At 52.9% G+C, this 9,326-nt stretch overlaps 1 protein-coding gene across 1 annotated transcript in view; it reads left to right on the top strand.

The window, feature by feature from the left end:
- The first annotated feature begins 7,057 nt into the window (after positions 1-7,057).
- Positions 7,058-9,326, top strand: part of LOC111153557 (transmembrane protein 2) — an 82,731-nt gene continuing 80,462 nt past the window's right edge. The window contains exon 1 of the mRNA XM_022512650.1: positions 7,058-7,434. The gene's annotated coding sequence lies outside the window, so the exon portion shown is untranslated. The remainder of the gene's footprint in view (positions 7,435-9,326) is intronic.

Below are 9,326 nucleotides of genomic sequence, written 5' to 3'. Positions count from 1 at the left end.
AGGTGAGGATGACAAACAGCATATCAACACCTTCCTGGAGAAGCATTAGTCACCTGGAGAATCATTTCCACACCCAGACACTAAATGTAGCTGGGAACAAGTATGAACAGAAAAACGAGATTTGAAAACGATCTGTTCAGACCCTCATAGAATGAAACACTGTCTGTAGGGATTCATTTCATTTCTAACAGCCTGGAGATGGTGGTGGGGGAAAACAGAGAGGGGAAGAGTGGTGCCAGTCAAGGGACGTTCTGCCTTCAAAGGGTTTGGAGCCAGAATATACAAAGCAAGAAGCGACACTAAAATGCTGAAGGCAGAGGTGTCCAAGCTCTTTCCAGATCGTGGTGTTTGATAACTATCCCCTCTCCTGAAGGGCTCTGTGGACTCCTTTGGCATCCACAATATGAGGTTCCATCTTCAATCTGATTCTTCAGGTGTCCAGTCCACCAGCTGTAAGGAAGGGGACAGGATGGGGGTGGCTGGGAGTAGGACATACTTAAGCATCCTGGTGCGGTGCTGGTAGGGGTGTAACAGATGTGTGAATAGAGCCATCGGACCTGAAGGGAGGCAGGCCCTGACGGATTCTAGAATGTTCACACAGAGGGTCACCTTTGATCCAGCTCTCATGAGGTAAAGGCGCAGTGGTGAGTGGGGTAAGGGACGGGCCAGCCAGGGTATGGGTTGGGAGAACTGGCATTTCACAGAGATGGAAAGGGACGTGCATACAGGCCAGAGAGGCTGCAAGAATGAGGCGTGGTTGGAGTGTGGCTCTTGTTTCTCACCCTTCTCACCAGCTTCGTTTAGACCATGTTCCTTGAATGTTTCTCATGGCCTTCACCTCCGGTCTGGCCTTCATCTCCAGCACTCAGTTGCAAATCCCCACCAAAAAAGTCATTGTGAGTGTAACCTGATACAGGATTCTAATTAATTAATTAATTTAAAAAGATTTATTTATTTATTTGAGACAGAAAGCATGAAAGGGAAGAGGTCAGAAGGAGAAGCAGACTCTCCGCTGAGTGGGGAGCCTGATGTAGGACTTGATCCTGGGATTCTAGGATCATGACCTAAGCTGAAGGCAGTTGCTTAACCGACTGAGCCACCCAGGCACCCTAGGATTCTAATTTAGCCAGTCATGGAAGGCTAAAGAAGAGGGCCAGAGACCCTAACGAGACAGTGTGCTGAGCACTTACGAAGTGTGTGGCTAAGCCCCTTACATCATTATCAGTTAATCCTCATAACAACTGCATGGACTAGGTACTATCATTCATTCCTTCATTCATTCATCCATTCAGAGTAAGCTCTATGCCAAATGTGGGGCCAGGACTTACAACCCCGATTTCAAAAGTCACATGCTCTATTCACTGAGCCAGCCAGGCACCCCTATTCCCATTTTTTTTTTAAGATTTTATTTATTTATTTGACAGACAGAGATCACAAAGTAGGCAGAGAGGCAGGCAGAGAGAGAGGAAGGGAAGCAGGCTCCCTGCTGAGCAGAGAGCCCGATGCAGGGCTCCATCCCAGGACCCCGGGATCATGACCTGAGCTGAAGGCAGAGGCTTTAACCCACTGAGCCACCCAGGCGCCCCCCCGATTCACATTTAAAAAAAAAAGATTTTATTTGAGAGAGAGAGCCAGCGTGTGAGTGGGGGGAGCAGCAGAGGGGGAAGTGGAAGGAAAACCATACTCCCCACCAAGCAGGGAGCCTGATGCAGGACTTGATCCCAGGACCCTGAGATCATGACCTGAGCTGAAGACAGACACTTCACCGGCTGAGCCAGCCAGGAGCCCTGTCCCTATTCCCATTTCTTTTTCTTTTTTTTTTTTTTTTAAGATTTTTTATTTTTTTTATTTTGTCAGAGAGAGAGAGAGAGAGAGAGAGAGCACAGGCAGAGGCAGAGGGAGAAGCAGGTTCCCTGCCAAGCAAGGAGCCCAATGTGGGACTCGATCCCAGGGCGCTGAGATCATGACCTGAGCCAAAGGCAGCCGCTCAACCAACTGAGCCACCCAGGCATCCCCCTATTCCCATTTCTTCTTCTTCTTTTTTTTTTTTTTAAAGATTTTATTTATTTATTTGACAGAGAGAGATCACAAGTAGGCAGAGAGGCAGGCAGAGAGAGAGGAAGGGAAGCAGGCTCCCCGCTGAGCAAAGAGCCCGATGCGGGGCCCGATCCCAGGACCCTGAGATCATGACCTGAGCCGAAGGCAGAGGCTTAACCCACTGAGCCACCCAGGCGCCCCCCTATTCCCATTTCTAAGTGAAGACACAGGCACAGAGAGTCTGGGCATCTTGTCTGAAGTTGTCCTGCAGGGAGCTATGGACTGTGGTTCTAACCCAGGCCAAGTGACTGAGGGACCTCCACTGTCAGCCAGTGTGCTGTCCTGCCTCAAGACTGTGAGCACTGCCAGCACTGGGACAACAAACAAAAGGCATCCTATGCTCATATGAGGCTTTCCCTCCTCATGTGAAAAGGACAGAACAGTGAGGGAGTAGGTGACTGCCTACTGGTACTAGACTACCAGATCTGCCTTCCAGAGAGGACGTCCTGCCCAGCTCCGAGGGTTATCCAGAGTCAGCCCTCTCCTGGGCTGCTGAGCTGCCTTGCCCAAGGTCATGCCATTTCCCAGGATGCACCATATCCGATGACTAATTCAGGAGGCTATGTAAAGCCATCTAGGGGCAATAATTCAGAAGGGCCATGCTGGTCCAGAACCTCCCAGGGAGCTTGGCTGAGTCCGTGGCTGGGTTCACACGGCAGCTCAACTTTTCCCTCTGTCCCATCCTGCTTCCTGTCCCTCCCTCAAAAGGTGTTGACCTCATGGACATTTTTTAATGAACATCTTGCCACTCTGTCTCAGCCTGCTTCCCTGGGAACCCAATTTGGGACAAATCAGTTCCTTGACCAGAGAAGTCTGTGGCCTCTCACTTTGTGTCCAGTATAACTCCATTCACATTACAGATCTGCCTCAGCTCATGACGGAGTTACATCTGGATAAGCTCACGATAAATTGAGAATATCTTAAGTCAAAACTGCATTTAGTAGACCTAACCTACCGAACGTCATCGCTTAGCCCAGCCCACCTTAAATGTGCTCAGAACACCCACATTACCCTACAGTTGGGCCGAATCATCTAACACAAAGCCCGTTTTATAATAAAGCATTGAATATCTCATGTCATGTATTGAATACTGTGCTGAAAATGAAAGACAGAATGGTTGTCTGGGTGCAGAATGGTTGTGAGTGGATTGGTTGTTGATCCTCGTGATCGCTGGGTGACCGCAGCCTTGGCTCCCTGTCGCTGCCTGGCATCCTAAAAGAGTGTGGGTGGACCAGAAAAAGATCCTAATTCGAAATTTGAAGTAGTGTTTGTACTGAATGCATTTCACATTCGCCCCCTCATAAAGTTGAACAATTAAGTCAAAGCATTGGAAGTCGGAGACTGTAGTTTCAAAACCATCTCCCTTATTTTAAGAAACTTTGATTTTTTTTTTATGTTTCCTGATAAATACCCAAGAGCATAAGTTTATAAAATTCTCAAAGGTCAGCCACACAAGGATTCAATGCCCTCTTTTGTGTTGATAGACTTTATTTTTTTATTTAAAATTTTCTAAAAAGACTTTATTTTTAAGTAATCCCTATACCCAACATGGGGCTTGAACTTACAACCCTGAGGTCAAGAGTCACACACTCTACTGACTGAGCCAGCCAGGCGCCCCCCCAGTAGGCTTTTTTTTAATCCTTTATTTTTTTTAAAGATTTTATTTATTTATTTGACAGAGATCACAAGTAGGCAGAGAGGCAGGCAGAGAGAGAGGAGGAAGCAGGCTCCCTGCTGGGCAGAGAGCCCAATGCCGATGCTGGCTCAATCCCAGGACCCTGAGATCCTGACCTGAGCCGAAGGCAGAGGCTTTAACCCACTGAGCCACCCAGGTGCCCCGCCCCCCCGCCATAGGCTTTATTTAGAGCAGTTTTAAATTCACAAGAGTATTGAGCAGAAGGTATGAGTCCCCTACACCCCCTGCCCACCCCACCCTCCAGGCACAGCGTCCCCAGATACCCATGTCCATTTCCTTTGATTTTGGCAATAGGTATAGGTTATGGAAATAAGACCTCTTTAAAACCAAAACTTGGGGCGCCTGGGTGGCTCAGTGGGTTGAATCCTCTGCCTTCGGCTCGGGTCATGGTCCTGGGGTCCTGGGATTGAGCCCCGCATCGGGCTCTCTGCTCGGCGGGGAGCCTGCTTCCCCCCCCATCTCTGCCTGCCTCTGCCTACTTGTGATCTCTCTCTCTCTGTCAAAAGAATAAAAAAAAAATCTTAAAAAAAAAACAAACCCAAAACTTTCATTGAAATAGTTTACATGATTTTTAAATAGTCACTTTTAATGTTTGATTCCAATAGGCTCTTGCTATGTGGTGGGCTCCCCAGATATTCTGAGTCCCACGGTCCTCATGTCTACAATTGGAGTAACAATTTTTGGGAGGATTAAATTAGATAACATATTCATATGGCACTTAATAAAGATTCAGAAAATGGGCTTTTTTTTTTTTGAAGATTTTATTTATCTGTCAGAGAGAGAGAGAGAGATTGAGCACGAGCAGGGGTAGCAGCAGGCAGATGGAGAAGCAGGCTCTCCTCTGAGCAAGGAGCCCGACTGAATCCCAGGACTCCAGTATCATGACCAAGCTAAAGGCAGACGCTTAACCCAACTGTGCCCCCCAGGCGTCCTGAAAATGAGCATTTTAGTGTAAAGGGCACTACACAGGCCATATGATATGTGTTTTCCACGGCTCCTGGAACACATTACCACAAACTTGGTGGCTTAAGACAGCAGAAATGTATACTTTCGTTCTCTTAGAGTCTGGAAGTCTGAACTCTCCGAGCAGGCAGGACTCCCTCCCCCGGAGGCTCTAGGGACCTACCCTTCCTCCTATCTTCCAGCTTCTGGGGGCTGCTGACACTCCTTTACTGAGGCTGCATCTGCTGGCATGCTCCCGTCATCTTCTCACCTCCCTTTTCTAAGGTTACCTGTGATTGCACTCAAGGCCCACCCTGATAACCGCGGGATAATCTCCCCAACTCCAGATCTCTAATGTAATCCCACCTACAAAGACCCTGTTTCCATATAAAGGAACACTTCCAGGTTCTAGTGATTAGGATCTGAATTCTTTGCTTACCACAGTTAACCACACAGGGGACACATTTCCTGTCCTAAACATTTCATCTTTGACCACTAAAGAAGTCCTTTGTCCCTTCTAGTTTGTCATTCAAAGCCATCTGCCTTGGGGCGCCCGGGTGGCTCAGTGGGTTAAGCCGCTGCCTCCGGCTCAGGTCATGATCTCAGGGTCCTGGATCGAGCCCCCCGCATCAGGCTCTCTGCTTGGTGGGGAGCCCCCTAGGGGGCTGGATCCCAGGAACCTGAGATCATGAATTCAGGAGAAGGCAGATGCTTCACCAACTGAGCACCCCTCCCCCCACCCGCATCTGCCTTATTTAAAGAAACTTCCTCCCTCTCCCAGAGGAACAGTGGCTCCCAAAGTTCGGTAGTTTCGTTAAGGTGTCAGCACCGGACCATGTTGCTATAGTGGAGGCAACTTTCCAAGGTTTTAATTAATTTGAGGATGGAGCACCGTTTCTCAAACTTAAATATTCCAGGCCTCTGTGAGTCATTAGGTCGTGTGAACTTTGGGAATCCGAATTTTTCAAAGTTCCCCAGGGCAATCTTATCATCAGCCAAGATCTGGCAACCTTTTGATTTCTATGAACTGTACCAAACTTGTGGAAGTAGGGAATTCCCTTTCCCGCCTGCTGGGTGTGTCATGGTTACATGACTAAGGTTTTATTAAAAGGGTGTGGGGGGCGGGGAGGGAGGAAGAGCAGCCCTGAAAAATGTACACTCCTGTCTGTACAGTATTTACTGAAAGAGTTCCCTTTCGGGACAATTTCCAATCCCGAATTAAACAGAGGATGACGACTGCCTGAATTTGGCAGTCCTGCGGCTGTCACTAGATGGGGACCTCGCCGGTCTGACTGATCCAGCCCCGGCCGCGCCCTCGGCGGGAGCCAAGCCTCTATCACGGTGAGAACAGCTCCGGCAAGGGGCGGGGTGGGGGCGGCTGGGCTCCTCCAGCCCGGGTGCGGGAGTCGGTCGAGAGGTCCGGAGGCACTGGGGTGGGCGGGCTCGCTCCGCGCCACTCCTGCAAGCGGCAGCCACTCCAGAGTGACGCGGGCAGGGGGCGTGGGGAAGCGTAGTTCTATTTATTCTGGCTGGGGAGCCGGGGGCCCGGGCCGCTCTGCGCTGCCGGAGGAGCTGTCCCGAGTCGGAGAGCAGGCTCATTCTTCGGAAAGGGCTAAGAACCCAACGCCCGCGGTCGGCCAGGTGGGGGCGGCCGTGGTGCGCTGGCCCGACAAACAGAACATTTTCGGGAATTATGGAAGTCCCTTTGGGGATGATGCGGCTCAGAGTCTGGCTCAGGCGGGAGCGATGAAGGCGCAGTGTCCAGCTCAGCGGTGGGGTGCTGGGGCGCAGTCGGGCTCACCCGGGAGGCGGTAGGGGTGCAGTGTCCAGCTCAGCCGTGGAGTGAGGGGGGCGCAGTGTCAGGCTCAGCCAGGACAGGATCCGGAGGGGGAGCAGGCTGCTCCGGGGCTGATGGGGGCTCATTGTCAGGCTCGGCCGCGAGGTGCTAGGGACCCCGGCTCAGGTTCAGACCGGCGCGGTGGGAGTTTGCAGCCGCAGCGGGGGGCGCGGTTCTCGGTGGCCGCAGCGGGAGGCGCGGAGCGCCGGGGTCCAGAGCTCCCGCGGAGCGGGGCGGCGGGAGGAGCCCAGCGTGGCCACCGCCTCCTCCGGCTGCAGGCTCCTCCTCTCCCCCCGCCTCCTCTGTCTCGTCCGCCCGCCCTCCCGCCCGCCCAATCGGCAGCCCTCGGCCCAGCAGAGCCGGGCTGCTTGTCTGGCCGGCGGAGGTTGAGCGCGACCCTCGCGAGCCGCGGCGCCGGCCGACCAGGGACAAGCGCGACTCCCGGGACCCCGCTCTGCCCCGCGCTGCCACCGCCTCCCATCGCTGCGGGGACGCTGGGGCGCGCGCCGCTGGGGCCGAGGCTCTCTTCCTCCCGGAGGGGAAGGAGCGGAGAAAGCCGAGCGGCGGCTCCGGGAGCGAGCGAGCCGAGGCCCCTGCCCCCGAGGCTCGGGGCTGGAGGAGGAGGAGGCGGAGGCGGAGGGAAGTGCGCGTCATTCCCGGGAGGAGAGCGTTGCACCTCCGGGCAGAGGCTGCGGCTGCCAGTTGCATAAAAGCAGAGGCGGCGGCGGCGGGCGCGGGGCTCCAGGGGCTCTCTGGCCATGGAGAGAAGATCCGGACACGGGGACGCTGGGAGCTCGGCTCCGTCTCTTTGGACCGCGGTGTAGGCACCTGAAGTAGCCGACGCTAAGTGGGGGAGGGGAAGGTAAGCTGCGGAGGGGTTCCCCCCGCCCCGCCTCCCCAGCTGCCCGCTGGGGCCACTGCGAGGTCGCCGCCCGCGGCCCGGAGCACCGTCCCAGCTCCCGGTTGCCGGCGGTCTGGCATTTAGGCATTTCTGCTGAAACGGAAAACATCCTCCCGCCCCCCGAAGCCCCCTCCCGTCCCCGCCCCCCGCACTCCGCGGTTCCCGGTCTCTCTCCTGGCTGGGTCCGGAGTCACCGGACTCCCCCGGAGTAAATCCTCTCCGTAAGAAAGGGTCTGGGGAACGGCGTCTTGGGTTTCTTTCTCTCCGTCTCTCTTTTCATTGCATTTACGGGGAAGGAAACAATGGACCTTTGAAAGTCGGTGTGAACAGCCTCAAACTTTCCGGAGAGGGTTGGGGTGGGGGGATAAACCCCACAGGAAGCCGACCGCAGTGGAAGGTTGGTGGAACGTGCGTTGCACAGTCTCGGCTTCCGTGCGCGCGCGGATGCGTTTGGGGGTGACCTTTGTCTCTTTACTGTTCCACTGGGTTGGTGAACCAACCCTTCAGCCCTTACCCCGCTTTGTGTTAGTAAAAGTAAGGGGGGGGGCTTTAAAATCGCTCGCAGCTTTCTTTACAGCTGGGGTAGCCTTGGCACTGGACCCCACTCCCAGCTTTACTCTGCAGAGTTGGGAGGTCTTGGCAAAGGAGGGGGTCCGGCTCTGCGAGGATCCCAGAGTTCAGTAGTTAATGCCAGTTGCTACATCCTTTGCAATCAGAGCAAGGTCCCGATGTCCCTGGTTGCTCTCTGCTGAGGCTTATCACCAGACCTCGCTGTGGAGCGGAAACTGCTCACTTAAATTCTCTGGCTAATGTTAGGAAAACAGACTTTGATATACATCTCCTTTCATCAACAGTCGGGTTAAGGATGGAGTGCTTAATAATTTTAAGAACTTGCATTCCACACGGGAGCCACTCACTGGCTTGTGTCCACTCTCCTGGTTTCAGCGTGACAATGTGATGCCTTGTTGCATAATTGCGTGTGCTGAGGGTAGGCGGATCTTGCTTTCTGGAGCCCTTACAGGGACAAAATGAGAATTTAGAGGCACTGGGATGGAAGGAAGATTTCACCTGAGCTGAGGGAGGCCTCAGCCCTCAGGGCAGCCAGACATACCTGTTGGAAGTGGCTCTGTGTTAGGAATGCGTTTCAAGTGGTTAGCCTTAGGGTTCTTTGGTGGGCCTAAAGGAGCTCTTAATCTTTGTTTGACCCTTGAAGGAAGCTTGCTGTTTTCAAAATTGGTCTGGGCATCACATCACGCTCTGGTTGTGTGCTTTTGATGAGCTATTCAAAGGGCTCTTTTGGGTTTGCATTTCTGGGCAAAGCAGAACAAAGTACTTGTGCTTAGTGGACACTGGGTAGAACCTTCTGGTGTTGTGTCCTTTACCTGAAAGTCACTCCCTTCACTTTCTGTACCTGCACTCCAGGGTCTGAGTGTATGCAGATGGAGCCGGAAGTCTGCTTCTGGCTTTCATTTCATTCCACCTGATGCTGTTTGATCTGCTGGATGTGTGTGTGCTTTGGCTCACAACAGTAAGGTTAGAAGTGAATTTTGAGTCCCCGCTTACCTGTTCTGCTTTAACGGCCTGCGGACGAAGCTGAGGCATGTGTGGACACGGAGGTCAGGTAGTACACTCTTCCCCTGTGCTTTTTCAGGTTTTCTTGGTCCCAGCGAATTTGTTTGAGTCCAAGCTCCTTTGTTGATCTAACCTGAAATCTGCAGATTTTCGGAAGTCTCCCGATTTCACAACAGGAAACCTGAATGGGACAACACCTCCTTCGTGTTCTAATGAACCTAATCTTGCCTGTTCCCAGGCTACCTTAGGAACGGCGGGAAGACAGTCTAGAAAGTAAAGTA

The sequence above is a fragment of the Enhydra lutris genome, unplaced genomic scaffold, assembly GCF_002288905.1.
Source record: "Enhydra lutris kenyoni isolate GAN:26980312 unplaced genomic scaffold, ASM228890v2 scaffoldscaffold33, whole genome shotgun sequence".
Lineage (NCBI taxonomy): Eukaryota > Metazoa > Chordata > Mammalia > Carnivora > Mustelidae > Enhydra > Enhydra lutris.
This window is presented reverse-complemented; position numbering and strand designations above follow the sequence as displayed.